The sequence below is a fragment of the Adiantum capillus-veneris genome, chromosome 12 (genome assembly GCF_014529385.1).
Source record: "Adiantum capillus-veneris isolate H3 chromosome 12, ASM1452938v2, whole genome shotgun sequence".
In the NCBI taxonomy this organism is placed as follows: Eukaryota; Viridiplantae; Streptophyta; class Polypodiopsida; order Polypodiales; family Pteridaceae; genus Adiantum; species Adiantum capillus-veneris.
Genome location: NC_140942.1, coordinates 152,063,120 through 152,087,132, shown reverse-complemented (window position 1 = coordinate 152,087,132; position 24,013 = coordinate 152,063,120). Strand labels below are relative to the sequence as shown.

At 46.1% G+C, this 24,013-nt stretch overlaps 1 long non-coding RNA gene across 1 annotated transcript; it reads left to right on the top strand.

Annotated features, from left to right (window-relative positions):
- The first annotated feature begins 1,234 nt into the window (after positions 1-1,234).
- LOC147446688 (uncharacterized) lies at positions 1,235-23,405 on the top strand. The gene is made up of 3 exons (XR_015189947.1): positions 1,235-1,341; positions 1,435-1,573; positions 23,105-23,405. It is a non-coding gene; the product is annotated as an uncharacterized LOC147446688 (long non-coding RNA).
- The last annotated feature ends 608 nt before the right edge of the window (positions 23,406-24,013 follow it).

Genomic DNA, 24,013 nt, shown 5'->3' with positions numbered 1-24,013 from the left:
AATATGACTCCACAACCGATGTACAAGAGGTAGTATCCATAACTCAACGTACATGGAGTAATCACTAATGTATAGAAAGTTGGATCTATACATAAACAAGTGCAAGAAAGATGCAAGCAAAAAAATCCCTTTGTGGATAAATGCTCTTAATAGAGCTCAAATGTATTCAAGATTGCAAATGCATAACCATACTCATAAGCCTCCCACATGAGATGCAAAATATGTTGTAAAACTCTGAAACTGCCAAGTATAGGAGACCAATAACTTGCTCCTATCCAACAGTACCTGTGAGGCAATCCAATAAGCTTATCTATGGCTATGCACAAACTTAGAGACTTGGTCTCTCATCCATATGTAGACATACATGTGCCAAAAGCGTATGCCTGTAGAAATCTTTCTCTAACACTTATACTGGGCAGCTCTTACTGGACATGATGCCTCTTGCATTCGTTGTTCCCCACCTGTGCGAGAGTCGCCTGCTCACTATCTGTGGACTTATCCGGTTGCTCACAAAACTTAGATAGCCATTGCATGCTTGCTTAAACGAGCTAGTGTGCACCATGGATTCTTGACTTGGGGCTCAATTGTGTGGTTGGTATTGGATCTAGGATCTCATTTATTCTTTGATGGGTAAGATTTTGATCGAGTCTTCATGTTTATTGACGCAGGTTATCGTTGTGGTGTTCTTTGTATGCTTCCAGCTATTGCAGGGTAGGGCGAGACAACACAAAGATAGGTCTTTTTTGTAGTGGTCAGTGTCACTTTATGGCACCTTTGGCAGGCTCGCTGCCTTCCTGTTCTGAGTGATGCTCCCGCCACTCCCACATGGGAAACCCTTTCTTGGATTTCGATGGATCTTATTCATATTCTACGCTCCCAATGAGAGGATTTCTTGCCACCCTCCCGTAGTAATTAGGAGAGACAACATGCTTTCATTCGCCGTTGGCTTAATCTCAACTCTTCTTCCGTTTTAGTGCTAGGCAAATCACTAAAACGGTATTCCTCACCTCATTAGTCTATTCTTCATATAGCTCTCATTAGCTGCCTTAAGCGATAAGCCCTTTTGGACTAGTTGCTACCATTTTATGGAAGACAAGGAGAGAAGGGCGCATAACTATGTTGATATGTTCATGGTCGATTGTGTAGGTACCGCACATGATTCGGCATGTTAGACATCTATACTATATAGAGAACTTGAAGGCTCCAAGTATACACGAACGAGAGAGAGAGAGAGAGAGATATATATATATATGTTGCCTACTATTTTGGTGAGACCATTTTCCCGCTCAAGGGCGTCAAATAATTGTGTCTAGCTTCGAATACTCAAGACGCGAGCAGATGGTACGTACTGCATGCACATACGCGCGCGCGTAGAGAGAGAGAGAGAGAGAGAGAGAGAGAGAGAGAGAGAGAGAGAGTGTTTGTATGGTGTAGGCACAATCGCGCCGCACTCTTCTTTTGTTGGAAAATTCGAACAGACTATATACATTGGATACATATGTAGTAGTCGATCTGATACGGAATCTTCTACTGTCAAATGAAGTAGCGTTTGTGGAGTGACACATCGGTCGAGGTTTGTTATGCATTACCAATTGGATTTATGCAGAATTTATGAGGGTGGTAGGAAATGCATCCCTCCTACAATGCAATGACATCCAAATACTTGTTTGATCTATTCCACCTCAAGACATGCAAGTAAGCAGAAGCTTAGGTACAAGATTTACGAAATTATTTTTCGAATAGCGAGTATGTGTTGGGATTGTTGGGTGAAGCAGATGTGATAATCTACTTCCAACCAATTATATATGCAATGCGGTCAGAAAATTAGAAGCCACTGTCTGTCACAACTAACGATGCACAGCGGGTGAAGCGGTGGAGTTTTTCTACCTAATCCATTGCAAATTTCATGTCAGCGCGGCAACTCTTTATGATGCCGGTTGTGCTGCTAGATTTGAGGAGCGCACAACAGGTACAAACCATAGATTGAATATTTCGCGATTGAAATTTTTCGCGTGGAAATGTATGGTATTTTTGGAGTATGTTTGAGTCAAACATTGACGTTTTTGAAGTTGTAAAAAACTTAGGGTAACTTTAAAAAAAAGAAAAATCATGACTGTTGCATGACACCTAGGGGCTGACCTTGGACCTTATAATGCTCTTGTTTTGTTGTAGTTTTAGTACTTGAGTCCTCTTGACAATTAGCTTTGCAGGGAGATACGACATGCTGGTATGGAGAGATGATATCTTGGTTTGAGCTACATGGATTCAGCATGGACAGACTACCCCACTTCCAGTAATCATTGGATGCCCCCTCTCTGACTCTTACACAGTCCGAGATCACTAGGCTTATTCGCCAGGACATGACTCAGCTAGATACCAGGAGGACTTGGATTTAGCATACACAATAGTTGGGCACGAAGATGGCTTTCTATAAGGAGCATCTTCTCTAGCTCACTGAGGATGGTTTTGTGGTGAGGCCTAGATACATGGACATCCACTTATCTCACGGGATACAGTGTGCTATTGGCCATATACGCACATCTTCACACCAACAACTTCAGGTGGAGATTGACAGATACATTGGGTGTCAGTAGAGGCTAGAACATGTCCCCTATGTCATACGAAGGCTGAGACAGAGTTGCACTATGTATGCCATTGCCCAGTTTACTATGAGATACGAGGTCGCTTCATCAAATAGAATCCGGTTCTGAATGGAGAGAGGGCAACGATCTGCGAGAGAGTGAGCACGTGCTTCGGAGATGGAAATCATAATAAACAAACCTCTGTCCAAAGGAATAATTCTGAGAAGCTGCTCTATAGGGCTGAGGATACACTATAGCCAGTCCCTGATTGAACCTGGCACTCTGTCATCTGCCAAACGGGGAAACAAGAAACAAAGGGGGGAAAGGGGAGGGCAGGGTTGAACGAAGATGAGGAGGCGACGGCCAAGCGAGCTGAAGAACCAGGCAGGCAGAGCCAAAGACGAGGGTGAAGGCGGGGTTGATAGTGGAGGAAGGAAGGGAAGGACAAGGCTGAGCAACGGCCAAAGAAGCTACTGTGAAGAGAAAAGAGATGCGAGCAAGACAAGGCGCGGGCTAGCTGAGGTAGATTGTAGGGAGAAGGGGCAGGGCGGGAGGAGGGGAGCAACCTCGGGTTTTGCGCAGAGGAGGCAGGCGATGGTCGCACAAGGTCACACAGGTTTCGACAACAAGCCTCTCTCTCTCTCTCTCTCTCTCTCTCTCGCCAGTTTCCTACGGCGTTAAAATTCTTTTCTTCTTCTTCTCTCTCTCTCTCTCTCTCCCCGCTTGAGCTGCACAGACACACAGAGAACTTGATGAGAGGAGAGGCTAGCTTGTCCTAGAGACGGATCACCGACTTCTTTAGAGCAGGCACTGGACAACCGGAGCGGCTACTACCACAACAAAACCCACATTCTCCTCGCACCAGAGGCACATTGATCAATTGAGCGACCAAGCTGAGGAGATCCAAACGCCCACGACTGCGGAGGACTAGACAACATCGACGTAAGCTGCATCAGTGGATTCGGATCACTTTGGCCTGACATGCATGGTGCCCGGTCAGACTATTGACCATGAAGGAGATTGATGAGATCCACCAGTGACCGATGTTGGATCTTCTGTTATCTAGCTTTTTCTGAGGATACATCGACAGTGTTGTATTATCTTCCCCCCCCCCCCCATTTACCTCACCCCCCACGCATATCCCTACACAATCCCAGCTAGCTGCTTTAGTTCACATCTAGCAGCTTAGAATTTCATAGTATCATAGTATTTTATTTTGTTACTGAGACTTTGTATCAGATTCACCACATTATAACTTCTGGTTCATAGGTCATTTTCACCTTTTGAAGATGTTAATATAAGATTGACCAGAGCCTATACATCATTGGGGAGACTTGTGAGGATATGCTCGCATGTTTAGTCCCAGGAACATCGGACAAAGCTTTGGCTCTTCGACACTTTGGTCACTTCGGCCATGCTGTATGGAATGGAGGTATGGGGCCCCTCAGTTGATCATCATAGCAGAGCTGGCAGCACTGATGGATGGAGATATATGGAGAGACCCTTGGTGTCTATGATTTCTCGGATAATTAGGGCCAAGGCCTCAGAGGCCTCAGTACCACATGACATTGTTAGGACGGACCTCACTGCTCCTCCATTGGTAGTGGAGGCACTCACTTGCTCTCCCTAGAGACATATATGCTCGATTAGCACTAGAATCTTCGCGACAACTGGCATTGCAGGGAGATAGATCATGTTGGTATGCAGAGATGGCATCTTGGTTTCAGTTACATGGCTTTAGTATGGATCGGCTAACCGCATTTCAGTACTCTCTGGATGCACCCTCCATCTCCCTCACTAGGACAGAGATTACTAGGCTCATTAGACAGGACTTGATTCAATTGGATACGAGAAGGACATGGATACAACCTACACATGAGTCAGGTGCACCCATTGAGTCTAGGATTTGTCAGGTGTGCTAGATAGAGCCCGAGACAGAGCTACATTACATATGTCACTGCCCAATATACTATGAGATACGAGGCCGCTTTCACTATCTATTAAGAGAGGGATTGGACCACTTTCTAAAGTAATGAGATATCAGGATTAGAGATGCCTCAAATTATACTTACTGGAGATTCGCAGACACAGAGAGGACCTCTTGAAGAGGGGCACAACGAGAGAGATCTAGCAACAGTGGCAGATTACAGATTTCTTTCAGTCATAGACAGAGAAGTTCGAGCAGCCCCCACAACATAGTAGCACCAGAGGCACCAGAGGCATACTGCTTGATCGGGCGATGGAGTTGGGAGGGTCCTGTCGCCCACGGATGAGGGGGCCCTCTTGACATCGACGCAGATTGGGGCAGGGATGCTTTTGACAGATGTGGATGCTTTTGAGGATAGTTTTATTGGGAGAGAGATCATTTTCTACTCTGAGACACATCAGGCCCCTAGGCAGTCTATGCCTCACGTTAGTGGATACAAATGGGAGACAACTTGCAGGCAAGAGACAAGATCAGAGCACAGAGCGGGGCTCAGGGGAAGTGGCAGTGCTATTCAGGGAGGAGCTACAGCCATCGATACATATAGCCCATAGGGATGAGCAGGCTAGTACATGTTTGTGAGATTGAGAGTAGAGACAAGCAGGTATCTCTACATTGCTATTTGCTACTTTCCCCCAAGTATGTCAATATATGCACCACCTACAGGATAGTCCCCCTTTTCTATTTTGGATGATGACATATGGGAGTTCTCTAGAGATGGTGATATTATCATCCTAGGGAACTTCAATGCTAGGACTGCTCACCACCAAACAATTTTTTATGATACTTCAAAAGAGATGCTGAGGGAGCTTGATGTTGTTGAGATGGGCCTGTCTAGACTATTACGGGATGTGGAGAATACTGAGTATGGACGACATTTGATAGACATGTGGATTGCACATGGACTGGCCATCTTGAATGGCCTACAGAGATTTCCTGCTGCGGGAGGGTTTACATGCTTTCCACACAGACACGGAGCCAGCACAATGGATTATGTCATGGCACAGCCGAGCTTCATTTCTAGTATCTAAGATCTCACGGTTGGACCCATACCTCTTGGTGTGGCACTAGATTATGCCCTTGTGTCGATGACTATCTCTTTCCAGTTTAGTGTAGCCCGTAGGCCACGGGTAGCAACCCCTACTCGCTACACCTTCACGCAGGAGACGAACTTTGTATACATAGATGGGATCTACATACGCTTGTGCACTAAGGAGCCAGAGCGACCTCTGGAGGAGCTTACTACTATACTGACACAGACATTGCATAATGCAGCAGCAGAGGCATACCCACACACCCAATCTGAGCAGAGACGACGTTTTGGGAGAATGCTCCATAACAATTGGTATGATGAGGAATGCCGCGAGACAAGAGCCAGACTTCAGAGGGAGGTGCAATTGGGGGACATCATCATAGACAGTCACGGATTCACTTTCGCCGACACCTAGTGCGGCGGAAGAAGAGGGCTTTTTTGGCTTGACTAGAGCAGGATCTATACCAACTATTCTTGAGTTAGGACTCACGTGAGGCATGGCGACTCTTTCATGAGCACTTCCCACGCCCGGCCATTATGTATGTGGATGAGGTTTCTGACTATATTGAGAGAGATGGTGATAGAGGTGCACAACTGGCAGGAACATGGATTCCGATATTGTTATATGTTGATGATATTGTGTTGATCTCCGACTCTCCGGAGGGGATGCAACGTCATTTGGATGCTTTGCATAGGGTCGCCCATGAAAGTGGTTTGTTTGTTAGCCTTGGTAAACGTAAGGTGCAGCGGAAGTGAATGTTTAACTTTGCTCAAGATGAGTGCTCCGAATTGTGCTCAAGGATTTCTTTTACTTACGGAAGGGAGAGCCTTCCGTTCCTTTAGTGAGAGAGTGCAAGTGATCACAAACAAAGTGGTGAACACTGTGAATGAAGGTGCATGAGACTGAGAGATAGAGAGAGAAGAATACGACACCAGGATGTTGTCAAACCCTCCTCCAAAGGCCCCACTCTCTATGGCGAGAGCGTTCTACTATTGATTGCACAAATCTCTACAATGCTTGGACTTGCCGACGATGTCGACGACGATGAGGACGACGACGAGATGGCTGAAATCTGCAAATCTTTATCTGCTGAATTTTGACTCTATGTCGATGACGATGGTACGACAACGACGCGTTGAAAACGCAGATGCTGAAATCTGCGTTTTCCGGGTTGAAACTGTAAACTTCGATGGATTCCACCGTGCGGCGAGGATCTGCTGCGGGAAGGTGAGATCTGCGAGGTTCGGGACTTGTATTGCAACGTCTGACTGCTGAAAACTGAAAACGCTGGTCCTACTTGAGGTCTTGTCGTGAAGATATGCAAAAACGCTGTCACGTGACACATCCAACCCTATGTGTCCGTGGACAAGCTACAACACAACAGGGTTCAGTCAGTCCAATCAAGTCTAGATTAGAAGTGATCTGGCACTTTTGTGAGTCTATTCGTAGACCATGCATGCCCAGTCACTTGGTATAGATGCATATCCTCTGGTTGCACACAGCATGATCATCAGTATTTCCATCAGAATCCATTAGAATCAGTTGGGGGATTTTTCCAGTGCATTTAGCCTATTTTCCCTATTTTTGACATTTTTCACTTATTAATTTAAGTGACTTCCTAACAAAAGTCGTATCTCTCTTCTCTCTCTATCTCTCAGTCTCATACACTTGCACGCACAGTGTCCATTCACTTTGTTTGTGATCATAAGCATTCTCTCATTAAGAACGGAAGGCTCTACCTTCCATAAGAACAAAAGGAACCTTGAGCACAGTTCGGAGCACTCATCTTGAGCAAAGCGCAAACAATCATTCTGCTGCACCTAACATTGGTATCAGAGCTTTGGAAGTGTTCTGTATCACTCAAGGGAAGAACCACAAGAATCACAAGAATTTTTTTTTTAGCTTGTTGCGGTCGCACGAATCCAAGTTCGCTTGGGCGTGTCGATTCCTAATTGTGTTTTTTGAAGAGTGACAGGAATCCCAAGAAAGAAGGGCTTGTCCAGCCTCCCCTTGTGTCTCTTTTCACTCATTCAGAGCGGACCCTGCACTTAGCGGCCTGCCAATCGACGTGAGGTGGGAAAAAGCAACCTTGGTGTGAGCGCAAGGCCGCCAAGGGGTGCGCCCGCGGAAAAGAGTAGAACTCGGGTGAAGAGAAGATCCTTCTCAAACGCGATTTGTAAGCAAAAGAAAACCTCAAGAACCTCAAGATTCTCAAGACCCCAAGAACCCAAGAACCCAAGACCCTCAAGAACCCAAGTTCTTCGTGAACTTAAGAACCAAAGATCATAGTGCATGGTCATCACCCGAAGCGGAATGGATACTTCGCATACAAGTGATGAGCATGAGAGAGGCGACGAAGGATTCTCCCCACCAGGAGATTTTTCCAACCCTCCCCCTTCGCCATCTACGCCACGAGTTGGACCCACGTCTACGGAGGCGATGGTCAAGTCGATGTTGGACATGATGACACAACAACAAGAAACGAATCGAGTTGCGTTGGCACAACTTGCAAGCAAAGCAGACAACAAGAAGCTAAGGACCGCGAGCGCGACGAAAGAAACGCAAGACTTGCCGCAGAACAAGCAGCTAGGGACCGTGAGCGCGACGAAAGAAAGGAAAGACTTGCCGCACAACAAGAAGACGATCGCCTTGCTTTAGAACGCGAGTGCGACGAACGCAAAGAAAGAAAACAACAAAGAAAGGCAGAAGAGGCAGTGCGAAGCGCGGCCTTTGAGGCCGAGCGTGCAGCTCAAAGAGTGGCTTTGGAGATCGAGCGTGAGGCTCAACAAGAACTACGCACTTAAGAATTGATTCAACAAGTACTTGTCTCGAAATCCGAACCACCCAAAGATCGTGGGAGTTCCTCAGGTGGCGCAAGCCATGATGCGGATTCCAACAACCCAGTCACAGAGAAGGTGACTTTCAGTAAGTATGATGGTAAGATGGATGCTACGGTTATTCATTCTTGGTTGCATCAATTTAATGCTTATTTTGCGACAACTAAGAAGATAGGAAATAGCAAAGTTCTGACGGCAGCTATGTACCTTGCCGGTGATGCCATCAATTGGTACCACACATGGCAAGAGGCACAGCTAGCCGCGCACCTAGAGGAAGCCGATGAATTCACGCCCCTTTCCTTCAATTGGGCTGATTTCCAAGACAAGCTCAAGGCGCGGTTTATGCCACCTCAGTACCTCGCACGCTTGAAGGAGGATTGGTGCAATCTCAAGCAACATGGTATGCTAGTCATATCTTTTTCTAACCGTGTTTTGCAGCTAGGTACCCAATTACGCAAGTCGGATGATGAACGCAAAGAGGCATTCCTTTTTGGATTAGACGACTATATCAAGTTTGATGTAGAAGTCTTTGATCCAATTGATCTCAACAAGGCGGTAGCGATTGCTCTCGCACAGGAGATGAAGCACAACAAGGGAAGGCCTAAGGAGAACAAGACGTCCACAAGTACCTCGCAGACTTCTCAGAACCCTCAAAACGGTAAGAACGGCAAGAATGGTAACTCTTCTAACCAATCTTCCAACAGTCTCTCAGAAAAGAATTCTTCCAATGAATCTAAGGGTAAGGCTAACACAATTGCTAAACCTAATCTTACTCCAGATGAAAAGGTAGCACAAGGAATTGTAGGAGGATACATCACATCGGAAGAGCAAAGCACTTATTCTAAGGAAGGTCGTTGTTTTCATTGTCACATTAAGGGTCACATCAAAAGAACATGTCCTAAGCTTGAATCGAATGAATCTAAAGAATCCACAGAACCCACTTCCTCTGTCAATGCAATTAATGATAACACGAGTGTGCCCCAAGTTTCTCATGAACCTCCCATTGATGATTCTCTCATTAAATGTTATGGTCGTACGTCGGGGCAGCGTTTTGTCATATTGTTTGACCCAGGTAGTATGTATGATGTGATCAGTCTCTCTCTTGTTGAGAGAGTCCGCCTCGAAGTTACTCAAAGATCTCCTATCGAGGTCTCCGTCTTTCTTCCCGGTATGGACACTCTCATCACGGAGGAGTGCCTTGATGTGTTGTTTGCAATTCAACAAGCTGCCTTCACTAGAACATTTCTTGTCTCTCCTCTTTCAGGATGTGATATGATTTTGGGCATTCGATGGTTTCGTGATGCTAACCCTCTCATTGATTGGGAGGCTAACACTTTCACTCTCAATGCCAAAAGTGATTCTTCCATTGTCATTCATGGAGAGGACATTGTTCATTCTCCATCTCTCAATGCTAATATGCAGGACAAGATTGAAAGGATTCAGGATTCAGGAGACTCTCTCAGTCTTTTTTTCTCCAAAGCATGACACACAGGATTTGCATGATTATGAGAAGCATGATGATTTGAATGATAATGATTTGCATGATGATTTGGATGACAAAGATAAGCATGATGATTTGCATGATCAAGATGTGATTTCTCACAAGCATGATGAGTTGCATGAAGAAGATGTGTTAGTTAATGCTTTTTCTAGCAAAGCTAACCTCGTCACAGATTCGATGAGTCACGAAGAACCGATCTTGGCTCTCGAGCCTAGGTCCAAAGAACCCTCACAGGAAGTATTATGTGTTCGCATGATTGATACGCACGCAATGTTCGAGTGTTTCATTCGTGACCGTTTCCTGTATTTTAGTCAGCATCATTATGTGATCCCTTTTCCTAGGCATGACATATTGTATGTTGAGCACGTTTCTCTCATGGATGAGCATGAATGTATGCGGATTTTTCATGAAAAGCTGAAAAGTATGTCTGTCAAGAAGTCACATTCCATGTCTCTTCCTTGGCATGACACAGTTGTAGAAAGAGAACATAAAAGTATGAGCACGAAGCATATGCATTTCCGTTGTGAATTGCCAAAGTTGATTGTTCTAGATCATAAGAGAAAGATTCGATCTCATTGTTTGCATATGTTTGATGAACGGGTTGTTACTCCGTTTCTATGTTCATCTACATTGCATACACAATCTTTAGCGAAGACAAGATTTTTTCCACTCACTTTACATGAAATAGGTATGTTCATGGTTTTGTGTTGGAAATGGTTTCAGGAATTTTCAGCCATGGAGATTCTTGAAGAAGAAAGAAGCATGACACTTGACAAAGTTGAAGCATCGAAGGAGTCACACAAGACTTTGTGTCACTTTCGGCGCGGCCCAAAGAAGCAAGCGTTGCAGACCTTTATGAAGTTCAAGTACCGCACGACCGACACAACAGAGTGGGTCAGTGAAGAGTCCCTTCCAGGATTCCGGATGCTATTGGCGATCTCCCTCGACGCCATACAGTTCGGTACCAGTACCTCACTTTGAAAAGGAGGGGATGTCACGCGACACATCCAACTCTATGTGTTCGTGGACAAGCTACAGCATAACAGGGTTCAGTCAATCCAGTCAAGTCTAGATTAGAAGTGATCTGGTACTTTTGTCAATCTATTCGTAGACCGTGCATGCCTAGTCACTTGGTATAGATGCATATCCTCTGGTTGCACACAGCATGATCATCACTATTTCGATCAGAATCCATTAGAATCAGTTAGGGGATTTTTCCAGTGCATTTAGCCTATTTTTCCTATTTTTGACATTTTTCACTTATTAATTTAAGTGACTTCCCAAGAAAAGTAGGTAGGGCAATTTTGCTAAGTTTGTATATAAGCAAACCCAAGTTAGCACTCAATGGCAGAAGAGGCAGCAGGAGCTCCCCGCTCAACAGGCACCTTCTTAGCAAGAACCCCTCAGCACCATCAAGCCTTGGCGTTTTCCAGCCCTAAGCCTAGCGTTTTTGGTATCGTCCACAGTCTCCCTAGCCCTGGCGTTTTCAGCCTTGCTACCATCGCCAGCATTTCCCAGAAGCCTAGCGTTTTTACTAACGCTACCCAAAGCTGCTAGCATTTTCCATTTTCAGCCCTTCTTGCAGCAGATGGTTCAGCGTTTTCAGCATTTAATACAGTAGAAGATTCAGCCCTAGAGACTTGCAGAGTATCATCATTTTCAGCCTTCCAAAACGCAGCCAAAACCAGCGTTTTCAGCAGCCCGAAACAGCCCCAGATTTTCAGCCATAGCGTGTTTATGGACAGCAGTTAGAAGATCGCAGATTTCAGCCCTTGATTCGTCGTCACCATCCCCGTCGTCGTCATCGGCATAGTCCCAAGTTGCATCAGTTTCCATGCATCAGCATTGAACCACTATGTGCAATCAATAGTAGACCACTCTCGCCAACGAGAGTGGGGCCTTCGGAGGAGGGTTTTACAACGTCTCTGGTGTCGTATCTCTCTTCTCTCTCTATCTCTCAGTCTCATACACTTGCACGCACAGTGTCCATTCACTTTGTTTGTGATCATAAGCATTCTCTCATTAAGAACGGAAGGCTCTACCTTCCATAAGAATAAAAGGAACCTTGAGCACAATTCAGAGCACTCATCTTGAGCAAAGCGCAAACAATCATTCCGCTGCACCTAACAAACGCTAGGCCTCTTGCTGACAAAAAACGCTAGTGCTGAAACTGTGTTTTGCTGCAAAAACTCTAGCCTCCATTTGTTGCAAATTGCTAACGCTAGGGCTGATCTGTTGTCTCTGCTAACTCTAGGCTGTCCTTGATGAAAAACGCTGGGCTGATCTTGGGTCTATAGCTGAAAACGCAAGGTTTACCGCCGGTGGGGGGTCTTGTTGAGAAGGTGCCTGTTGAACACGAAGTTCCTTTTGCCTCTTCTACTAGAAAGTGCTAGCGCTAGGTTTGTATATATACAAACTTAGTTTGCCCTACCTAGTTTCCAACAAAAGTCACTTAAAAATAATAAGTGAAAAATGTCAAAAATAGGAAAAATAGGTCTATGCACTGTAAAAATGCTCCTGATGGGTTCTGATGGAAATCTGATGGTCATGCTGTGTGCAACCACAGGATATGCATCTAATTTAAGTGTTTGGACATGCACGGTATGCGAACAGACTCACAAAAGTGCCAGATCACTTCCTATTCTAAACTGACTTGAGTGAACTGAACCCTGGTCATGCTATAGCTTATCCACGGACACATAGGGTTGGATGTGTCACGTGACGTCCCCTCCTTTTCAAAGCGAGGTACTGGTACCGAACTGTATGGCGTCGAGGGAGATTGCCAACAACATCCGGAATCCTCGAAAGGACTCTTCGCCGGCCCACTCTCATGTGTGGGTCGTGCGATACTTGAACCATAGTTACCGGGGAACGCCCCCTAGCCCTCGTTCCGGCGTTCCGGGGGGCAGTTCCCTTCCCGAACGTTCCTGAACGTTTCGGAATGTCTGACGTTCCAGGTGGCCAATGCAAACCGGAACGGCCGTTCCGGAACGTTCCGAAACGCCCCCGGACCGTTTCGGAATGCCCCTGGAACGGCCAACGGCTACAAACAAATTTGGCAAAAATTTAAAAAATTGAAGTAAATGTTTGGGCTTCTTTTGAAAGTATGCAAGGCCTCAAGGACTCATAAAATGCACCCCCCTCCCCCTTTCTCTTCACAAGCTAATCCTCAAGGCTCAAGCTCTCTCCCTCTCACTCTCAAGATCTCTCCCTCTCACTCTCAAGATCTCTCCCTCTCAAGACTCACTCTCTCAAGGCTCAAGGCTTCAAGCCTTCAAGCTCTCTTCCTCTCCCTCCCACTCTCTCAAATCTCTCCCTCTCCATCTCACTCTCTCTCTCTCTCTCTCTCTCTCTCATCATCTAGTCATAGCAAGGTTGAATGGTCTTCAAAACGAGTTTTTTGTGAGTATTAGAGTGAAAGCACTCTAATACTCCTTGTATTTAAACACAAAGAGATAAAAATTGCACTATTTGGGTGTTTTTTATACCTCCCGTTCTGCGACGTTCCCGTTCCGGACCCCTAGCCGTTCCCCCGTTCTGCGGGGATCCCGTTGCCGTTCCCGTTCCCGTTCCGCGTTCCGGGTAACTATGGCTTGAACTTCATAAAGGTCTGCAAAGTCTTCTTTTTTGGGGCGCGCCGAAAGCGACACAAAGTCATTTTCAGTGCTTTCACTTCGTTTATAGTCGTGCGTCTATCTTCTTCAAGAATCTCCGAGGTTGAAAATTCCTGAAACCACTTCCAACACAAAAACATGAACATACCCATTCCATGTAAAGTGACTGAAAAAATTCTAGTCTTCCTAAAAGACTCTGCATGCAATGTAGATGAATATAGAGACTGAGTGCCAAACCGTTTATCAAACACACGCAAACAATGGATTCGAAACTTGTCTTTCTAATCTAAATCAATCAACTGTGGCAAAACAAATGGAAATGCCTATGCTTGATGCTCAATCTTTCTTGTGCCCTTTCGGATACTGTGTCATGCCAAGGAAGAGACATGGAATGTAACTTCCGCGAATGCATACTTTTCAGCTTTTCATGAGAAATCCGCATACATCCGTGCTCATTCATGAGTGAATCGTGCTCAACGTATAATATGGAATTCCTTTGAAAAGGGATCACATAAAAACGCTGACTAAAATACAGGAAATGATCACGAATGAAACACTCGAACACTGCAGAAAAAATGAGAATATCATCCAAAAAGATGAACACACATACACCTACCATGTCGCCGAAACGACCTACCATGAGACGATTGAACGTACCCACAGCTCCTGTCAATCCAAAAGGCATAACAATATACTTCCATTGCCCTCGCTCGGTGCGAAAGGCGGTCTTGAAAATGTCGCCTTTGAATACCCGTACCTGATGGTATCCACTTTTGAGATCGACCTTGTTGAAAACCTTTGCCCCATTGAGCCTATCGAGGATATCCTCAATGCGAGGCATCGGAAACTTGTTCTTGACGGTCATCTTGTTCAATGCCCTGTAATCAACACACAAACGAGACGAACCATCATTCTTGCGAACGAACAAAATAGGGGCAGCAAAAGGACTTACACTAGGACATATGAATCCTCTAGCCACCAACTCCGTGAGTTGTCGCTCTAACTCTTCCTCCTGTGACTTGTTCAAACGGTAGGGAGCCTTACTGACAAGCTGCGCTCCCTCCATAAGCTCGATGCGATGGTCCTCCGGCCGCTCCGGTGGAAGACGAGGTGGAAGATCATCCTGCAAAAAGAGATGTGTAAATTTCGTAAACAACTCTGAATACTTACCTGGAGCCTGAATGCTCTGGGAAACCGGGGCAGCATATATGAATGCCGCTTGTGCTCCTCGTCGTAATTCACACTTTACCTGCACATGCGAGATGAGAGGCAAAGAATGCAAGCCCTCCTCAGCACGAATGATGAGAGGGAAATCTGTCTTGGCATGCAAAGTGAGAGTTAGAGCCTCCCAATCAACGAGAGGGTTCAGTTCACGAAACCACTTCATGCCCAAAATCATATCACATCCTGAGAGAGGAGACACAAGAAATTTCCTACTAAACAAAGCTTGTTGAACGGTAAACATCACATCAAGGCACTCCTTCGTGATGAGAGAGTCCATACCAGGAGCGAAGCCAAAAACCTTGATAGGAGATTTCTGACTAACCTCTAGGCGGCGGGCTCTCTCAACAAGAGGGGGACTAATCACATCATGCATACTACCTGGATCAAACAATATGATAAAACGCTGTCCTTTGACATGACCATAACACTTCATTAGAGATTCATCAATGTGTGTGTTAGAGTCAGGAGAAGATGAAGGTTGTGTTGTGACAGAGTTTGTGGTAGTTGCAGGTGCCTTTGGTTCTTTTGGTGTGACTGTCTTAGGACAGTTTTTCTTAATGTGACCCTTAATGTGACATTGAAAACATCTACCTTCTTTAGCATAAATCACTTGTTCTTCAGCCATGATGTATCCTCCTACGATTCCTTGAGAAGCTTTTTCATCAGGGGTTAGCTTAGGTTTTGCAGGTGCTTTAGCTTTACTCTTAGATTCATTGTTAGAGTTCTTTTCCGAGGAATTAGAGGAAGAAGGGCTAGAAGAATTACCATTCTTACCGTTCTTACCATTCTGTGTGTTCTGAGAAGTCTGCGGGGTTGCTTGAGAAGTCTTGTTTTCCTTAGGCTTTCCTTTGTTGTGTTTCATCTCGTGGGCGAGAGCAATGGCTACCGCTTTGTTGAGATCGGGTGGATCGAGTACCTCGACATCATACTTGATATACTCGTCCAATCCGTAAAGAAATGCCTCTTTGTGCTTCTTATCCGATTTGCGTAATTGAGTGCCGAGCTGCAAAACCCGATTAGAGAAAGACATAACCGGTGTACCGTATTGAGAGCTCGCCAATTGTCCTTTAGTCGTGCAAGGTACTGAGGTGGCATAAACCGCGCCTTGAGCTTGTCTTGGAAATCAGCCCAACTAAAAGAGAGGGGCATGAGATCGTCGGCTGTCTCTAGGTGCGCGGCTAGTTGTGCCTCTTGCCAAGCTTGATACCAATTTATGGCATCACCGGCAAGGTACATAGCTGCCGTCAAAACTTTGCTATTGCCTGTTTTCTTAGTTGTCGCAAAATAAGCATTAAATTGATGCAACCAAGAATGAATAACAGTAGCATCCATCTTACCGTCATACTTACTGAAAGTCAACTTCTCTGTGACTGGATTGTGTGAATCTGCCTCGTGGCTTGCGCCACTTGACGAACTCCAACGATCTTTGGGTGATTCGGCCTTCGAGGCTAGGACTTGGGAAATAAACTCTTGTTCATGAATCTCCCTTTGAGCTTCTCGCTCGGCGTCCCTTTCTGCTTTGCGTTCTTTGCGTTCAATGCGCTCGCGTTCGAGGGCAAGTCGCTGGTCTTCTTGTCTTGCGGCAATTGCAATGCGCTCACGTTCCTGAGCAAGGCGCTCACGTTGCTGAGCAAGTCGATGTTCTTCTTGTTGTGCAGCAAGTTTGTCGTTTTGTTTTTCGCGCTCGCGGTCCTTGGCTTCTTGTGCACGGGTCTTTGCCACTTGTTCATCTGCTTTGCTTGCGAGTTGTTCCAAGGCAACTCGATTCGTTTCTTGTTGTCGTGTCATCATGTCCAACATTGACTTGACCATCATCTCCATAGGAGTGAGGACAACTCGTGGTGTAGATGGCGAAGGGGGAGGGTCGGAAAAATCTCCTGGTGGGGAAAATCCTTGGTCGCCTCTCTCATGCTCATCACCTGAATGCGAAGTATCCATGCCGCTTCGGGTGACGACCATGCACTGGGATCTTTGGTTCTTAAGTTCACGAGGAACTTGGGTCTTCAGTTCTTGAGATTCTTGAGGGTTTCTTCCGCTTGCAAATCGCGTTGGAGAAGGATCTTCTCTTCACCCGAGTTCTACCCTTTTCTGCGGGCGCACCCCTTGGCGGCCTTGCGCTCACACCAAGGTTGCTTTTTCCCACCTCACGTCGATTGGCCGGCCGCTAAGTGCACGGTCCGCTCTCAATGAGTGAAAAGAGACACAAGGGGAGGCTGGACAAGCCCTTCTTTCTTGGGATTCCTGTCACTCTTCAACAAAACACGATTAGGAATCGCCACGCCCAAGTAAACTTGGGTTCGTGCGACCGCAACAAGCAAAAAAACATTCTTGTGGTTCTTTCCTTGAGTAATGCAGAACACTTCCAAAGCTTTGATACCAATGTAAGGTGCAGCGGAATGAATGTTGTATTTTCTCAAGATTAGTGATCTTTACTGCTCAAGGTTCCTTTTAGTTCTTAGGGAAAGAGAGCTTTCCGTCTGTAGAGTGCTGTGGTCACGAACAAATTGAGTGGATATTGTGCGTGCAAGTGAATGAGACTGAGAAAAGGAGAGAGAAGAGATACGACACCGAGAGGTTGTAAAACCCTCCTCCGAAGGCCCCACTCTCGTCGGCGAGAGTGGTCTACTTGATTGCACAATGCGTACAATGCAAATGCAATGGACTATGCCGATGGCGACGAAGACGGCGGCAACTTAGGCTAAATCTGGGATCTTTCTTGTGGCTGAAACTGGACTGTTTTTGTCGGGCTGAATAATGGATGAAAAACGCTGAAGGGATCTGGGTTTCTGCTGCGGTTTCAGGGCTGAATTTCTGAGGATAAAACGCTGCCTTTTAACTGCACTTAGGCTGCGTTTTTGGGTGTCGACAGGCTGGCTGAAAACGCTGCCACAGCAGGTTGTAAGAGGCTGAGAATCGCTGTCAAGGCTGCTGCAGAAAACGCTGCAAAAGCTGGGTGTTGCTGGCGTTAGTGGCTTGCAAAAATGCTGGCCTGAACTGGGTGAAAAAGCTGATTTGGTCCCTTGTTGGCGATCCTTTCAATGATGAAAAACGCTAGGCAGCACAATGGATGGCGATGGAAATCTGGTAAACACCGGCGAGGGGGAAGCGCTCTTGGATGAAAACGCTAGCATGATGGGTTGGCCTCGCCAAGGGGATGGGGAGGTTCTTGCTGAGAGGGAGGGAACACCTGTTGCTTGGGGAAGCCTGTTGTGCTCTCTGCTCATCTGCCAATTTGTGCTAACTTGGGTTTGCTTATAAATTAACTTACCCAATTTGCCCTACTGACTACCCAACAAAAGTCACTTAATAAATAAGTGAAAAATGTCAAAAATAGGGAACAATGGGATAAAGTCATCTAAAAAATCCCCAAACTGACTCTGATGGAAAGGCTTATGCTTGTGCTTATGCAACCAGAGGATATGCATCTACACTGAGTGATTAGGCATGCACGGTCTACAAATAGACTCACAAAAGTGCCAGATCACTTCTAATCTAACTTGACTGGACTTGGACAGAAACCCTGTTATGGTGTAGCTTGTCCACGGACACATAGGGTTGGGATGTGTCACGTGACACCATGTCTGTTTGGGAAGCATGTGAAGCCTCCCGAAGGAGGAAACCTCTGTAGGCCATTCAAGATAGCCAGTCCATGTGCGGTGCCCATGTCTATCAGGTGTCGCCCATACTCAGTATATTCCGCATCGTGCGATAGTCTGGACAGGCCCGTCTCTACAACATCTACCTCTCTCAACATCTCCTCTGAAGTATCATAAAACACTGTCTGGTGATGGGCAGTCCTAGCATTGAAGTCCCCTAGAATGATAATGTCACCATCTCTAGAGAATTCCCATATGTCATCATCCAAAATAGAAAAGGGGGACTGTCCTCTGGGTGATGCATAGACCGACGTACTCGGGAGAAAGTAGCAAATAGCAATGTAGAGATATTTGCCTGTCTCTGCTTTCAATCTCACCCACATGTACCTAGCCTGCTCATCCCTGCGGGCTATATGTATCAATGGCTGCAAATCCTCTCTAAATAACATTGCCACTCCCCCCGAGCCCCGTCCTTTGTGCTCTGAGCGTGTCTCCTGTCTGTAAGCTGTCTCCCATCTGTATCCGTTGATGTGAGGCATGGATTGCCCAGGGGCCTGGTGTGTCTCAGAGTAAAAGATGATGTCTCTTCCAGTAAAGCTATCCTCAAAAGCACCCACATCAAGACGCATGGATCCATTACAGTTCCAGGCCGCCACTTTGAGTGTGGTCCCATAAGTCTTGCACCGTCATGTGGAGCTTCGCTCCAGTATTACTACTCTTCCATCTCGGTAAAAGGCAATCTTTCCTTTTCCCCTTGCTGCTCTAATCTCGAGCATTACTTCCTGCATATGAGCGATCTGCGAGAGGGTAAGATCATCCCCGAGAAAAATGCCCGTCTCTTTAAGAGTTGGCGAAGGACTTCTTCGCTTCCATGAGTGAAAACGGAGGATGAGTGCCCTTTCTTTTGAGGTTTCCCCATTGCTTCCATTTTTCTTTATGCTACCCACTCTCCAGGCTCTTGTGTGCGTTGGCTCATGAATCCCCATCAAGGCCATGAGTTCTTTTACCTCTTCGTCCACATTGCCTTTGTCTTTAAGACTGCAAATTCTCACATGTAAAGCGCGCACACGTCTTCTTTGCTTCTCCTCTAGTGTCTGATTAATGATAGTGGGTGTGGACGTGGACGTTATCTCCTTGCCTTTTCCTTTCTTGGCCACCTCGATCCATTTCTCGGCTTCATCCACTTTCTGCTGAGTTTTTGTAAGAACATACACCCAAGAAGTCGTCATCTCTTTGTGTTGCTCTTCTCCCTCTTTGATGGCCCGTACTTGCTCCTTGATCGTGTTGATTTCTTCGATTACTGAGGGTTGCAATTCACCCTCTTCCAGTGTGTTGCTTGATCGAGATCTTTCTTGAGTGACGCAATCTCTTCATCCTGAGTCGTCACTCGGTCTTCCCAGTGCGTTTATCTCGCTTTCTTGGATCAGGACGCGTCCTTCGAGCATTTTTATTGTGCCCAATAGATTGCGGTTCATCTTGGTAATAGTCTCCGTCATTTCCTCTTTGCACTTTTGAATGGCATCCTCTAGGGGGTCGGCTTTATCACTCAGCTTCCTCATGCTTAATCGCCGTCCAGAAAAGAGCCACTAAGCGCACATATGCATCCACACTATGCATACATTGTCTCCCGCATCAAGCATACATCTGCATCAAGCATTCCACGGCAAGTAAAGGTACAACCACAGCCCACTGCGGGCGTCAGCCTTAAAGCCAAAATAATGGAGGGGCCTTGCGCCCAATGTCCTGAACGCAAACCTGTCCAAACGCTATCCTGACGAATTAGTAGATGCAGCCCAAGCGGGGTCTGCTCCTGTTCTAGCACCTGTAGGAGAATGGAATCCACGCAGCCTCTGCGGGACTGCCTTATTGTAGGCGCTCTTGATAGAGCCACCCATGATAAGCAAGGCGTAACCTTGCTGTAGGCTGCCCCGAACCTGCACCTGTAACTGCTGAGAACAACACGCGGCCCCCACTGTCGGGTAGCTCGCAGCTTGAGGCCCTGCAGGGCGCTGTGTACAGTGAGTGTGGTGTGAGCCCTCTGTGACGCGAACCCTCTGCCTGCCTGCGCGTTTTTTCACACTCCTCAGTCCCCTTATGGCTGACGCGACCCTAAAAGCGACGCGAACCTTAATTTGGCTGCTGCAGACTGACGCGAACCCTAATCTGCCTGCAAAAACGATGCGCGAAACAGTGAGCAAGCACCTGCGCACAGCGCGAGTAGAAGGCAGGAGGAGTTCACGCCATCCCCTTGAGCTGAGCTGAGCTGAGCTGAGCTGAGCTGAGAGAGAGAGAGAGAGAGAGAGAGAGAGAGAGAGAGAGAGAGAGAGAGAGAGAGAGAGAGAGAGAGAGAGAGAGAAATGAAATGAAATGTTTTATTAACGTCTTCAAAAGGCCAAAGTGACCTATGAGACCAGAAAGTTACAATGTGGTGGATCTGATACAAAGTCAGAGTAACAAAAGTAACAAAATGAAAATACTATACTATGGAATTCTAAACTGCTAGGTGTGAACTAAGCAGCTAGCTGGGATAGCTAAATCACAAGAGAGATCACAAGAGATCACAAGAGATCCAGCATCAGTCACTGGCAGATCTCATCAATCTCCTCCATGGTCAATAGTCTGTGCATGTCGGGCCAAAGTGATCCGGATCCTCTAATGCAGCCTCTGTCAATGATGTGTAGTCCTCCGCGGTGGTGGGCATCTGTATGAAGGAGATAGATCTGGTGAGTGCCTCAACCACTAGTGGGGGGGCAACTAGCTCTGCTCGGATAATGGCACGTGGTACTGAAGCCTCGGCTCTAATGAGCCGCAAAATCAGAGAGACCAGATTCTTCTCCATGTCTCCCCATCCATCAGTGTGACCCGTCCTCCCGTGATGATCCAATTAAGGTCCCCATATCTCAGCTCCACCAAAGTGTCAAAGAGCCCGAGCTTCGTCCGAGGTTCCTAAAACTGAACCTGTGAACACATCCTCTCCAGTCTACCCAATGCTGCATGGGCTCTGGTCAATCTAGTCTCTGCTGCTCTCCTCAATGAAAATGCTGGTCCACTAAAAACCACTCCAAGGTAAGTGTAAGCATCTTTATACTCCACTGTCTCCTGGCCGTATGTGAATGCGGGTGCTGACCTCTTGATCCACAGTGGGGTGGTATTAAATACCATGACCTTGGTTTTACCAAGGTTAACAGACAAACCACTTTCATGTGCAATCCTATGCAAAGCATCCAAGTGACGTTGCATCCCCTTTGGAGAGTTAGAGATCAACACAATATCATCAGCATATAACAATAGTGGAATCCATGTCCCTGCTAGCTGTGCACCTCTATCACCATCTCTCTCAATGTAGTCAGAAACCTCATCCACATACATACCAAATATAGTAGGAGAGAGCGGGCAGCCCTGCTTCACCCCAATAGTGGAGTAAACCGGTCTAGATAGACCCTCCAAGGTGCGTACATGCCCTGCTACTGACCTGTATAATGCCATGACCCCCCCAATGAGCTCTGTGGGTACTCCCATCTCCTGTAATTTGCTCATCAATCTAGCTTTGGTTACTGTGTCAAATGCTTTGCGGAAGTCCACAAAGCTACAATAGATCCATCTCCCATGTGATCTGCCCTCCTCAATGATGGCTCTGAGTGCCAAGATATGGTCAAGAGTAGAAAAACCTCTCCTGAACCCTACCTGTCCGGCTGCACATATCCCCCTCCCTCTTTGCCCATCTACTCAATTTCTGCTCAAGAATGGATGTGTACAACCGTGCCAATGTGTCTCCAATCATGATAGTGCGGTAATTCCCAGGCTCCATAGGGTCTCCTGACTTGAAGATAGGTACAATAGTAGATAGGCTCCAAGTCAGGCAAGCCCTCACACATGGCACGGTTAAACATAACTGCTAGAAAATCTACTAGTAGATGTCTGGCATGCATGAAATGCTCAGCCACTAAGCCATCATGATCATATGCTCTCCCAGTCCTCATCCTATCAATGGCCTTCTTCACCATCTCAGCGGTGAAAAAAGCACAGTGTGTGGGCATGGATCGGGGGGTTGGGAAGGGGCGGCTGTCTAGGAACTGTGTACAGAGATGATGCATACACAGAGAGAGAGAGAGAGAGAGAGAGAGAGAGAGAGAGAGAGAGAGAGAGAGAGAGAGAGAGAGAGAGAGAGAGAGAACGCTGGGAGTAGGGAACCAGCCCGTAGGCCTCTAGTTGTACATGCCAATATGGATACAACTGATACTAGTACAAGGGGGGGTGCGGCCCTGCATATATATTGCCCCCTAGGAGCTCCTCGACCTCCCTCCTTGCTCCCACTGGCATAAATAACTAATTTTATGTGTAGGAGTAGGGTCCACATGGTTGGCACAACATGAACACACATTGGCAATGCATGGCTGACTGAACATCTCACATCAGACCGAGAACAGCCACAAAACAGCCCTCAACTCATTCCCACCTCACTTGAGATACCGGAGATGCCCCATGGTGCTGGTAGGGTGCCTTAAATTGTTAACAAATGTATTAGTGGATAGTGGATTCTCTAATGACTTTGTGGCACTCACTTGGTCCATCAACTTCGCCTTCAAAACAAAAAACACCTCACCCTTATGATGTTGAGTTGGCGGACGAATCTTTCTTGACATGTGATAAGATGTTGCAGCAATTGCCGCTTTCGATTTTGAGGTTATGCCATTGTCTCATTAAGTTCTAATTTTTATGATCTTATTTTCAGCTTTCGTGGACACACTGTCTTAGGAAATCCAACGGTAGCTTACTCAATCACTTGAACAAAGATCATATTCGACCCAGAAAAAGTCCCAGCCCTAGTGCTATTGAACAAAAAGAAGGATGGTTCAATGCTGCTTTGCATTGATTATCGGGCTTTGAACAAGCTTACAACAATCAAGAATAAGTTTCCCCTCCCACGCATTGAAAAGTTATTTGATTACTTCTGGTGAACAAAATAGTGAAATACTCCTAAACGTTTTGTTTGTCTTGATTTATCATTTTGACTCGATATTTGTTTATAATGAATGAAAACTCTCCCCATTCAAAACTTGTGACCGCAATGCAATGTGCTCAATGTGCACATTGACATACTACAATCCATCAGAGGAATCCCTAATTAGGTTAATCTTAGGGAATAATGTCTGACACTTTTTGTGAGCATCTCTAAAGTACGTGGGTGACCAAATCGTTCCATTAGTTGGTTTGTACCATAGATCGAAACATACGGGAAACATAGGCATACTCATATGGGTATGGAAGTATGTTTCAGAGGGTTTGCGTGAAACATACGTGACCCTTAAGTCTAGCCAATTTTGTGTATAAATATTCTTTGAGCTGTGAGACGAAAACCACCAAAAGCTAAAACAATGCTAAAATTCTGAGATCTTGTAAGTGACGAGAAATATGAAACCTGAAAATTGAATCTTACAACTTAACAACGAGTCATGACTCAGTACTAGGTTTCATTACTCATAAAGCTCAAAACATTACATGGTAGATTGGTTGGTTACTACAAAATGAGGCATAGAGGCTGCCTGCCGTAGCTAGCTGTTGAATACTAATGCATGAAGGCCAAAGTCTGAAAGCAAAAACTACAACAAAACAAGAGCATATGAGGTCTAGGATCATCCCC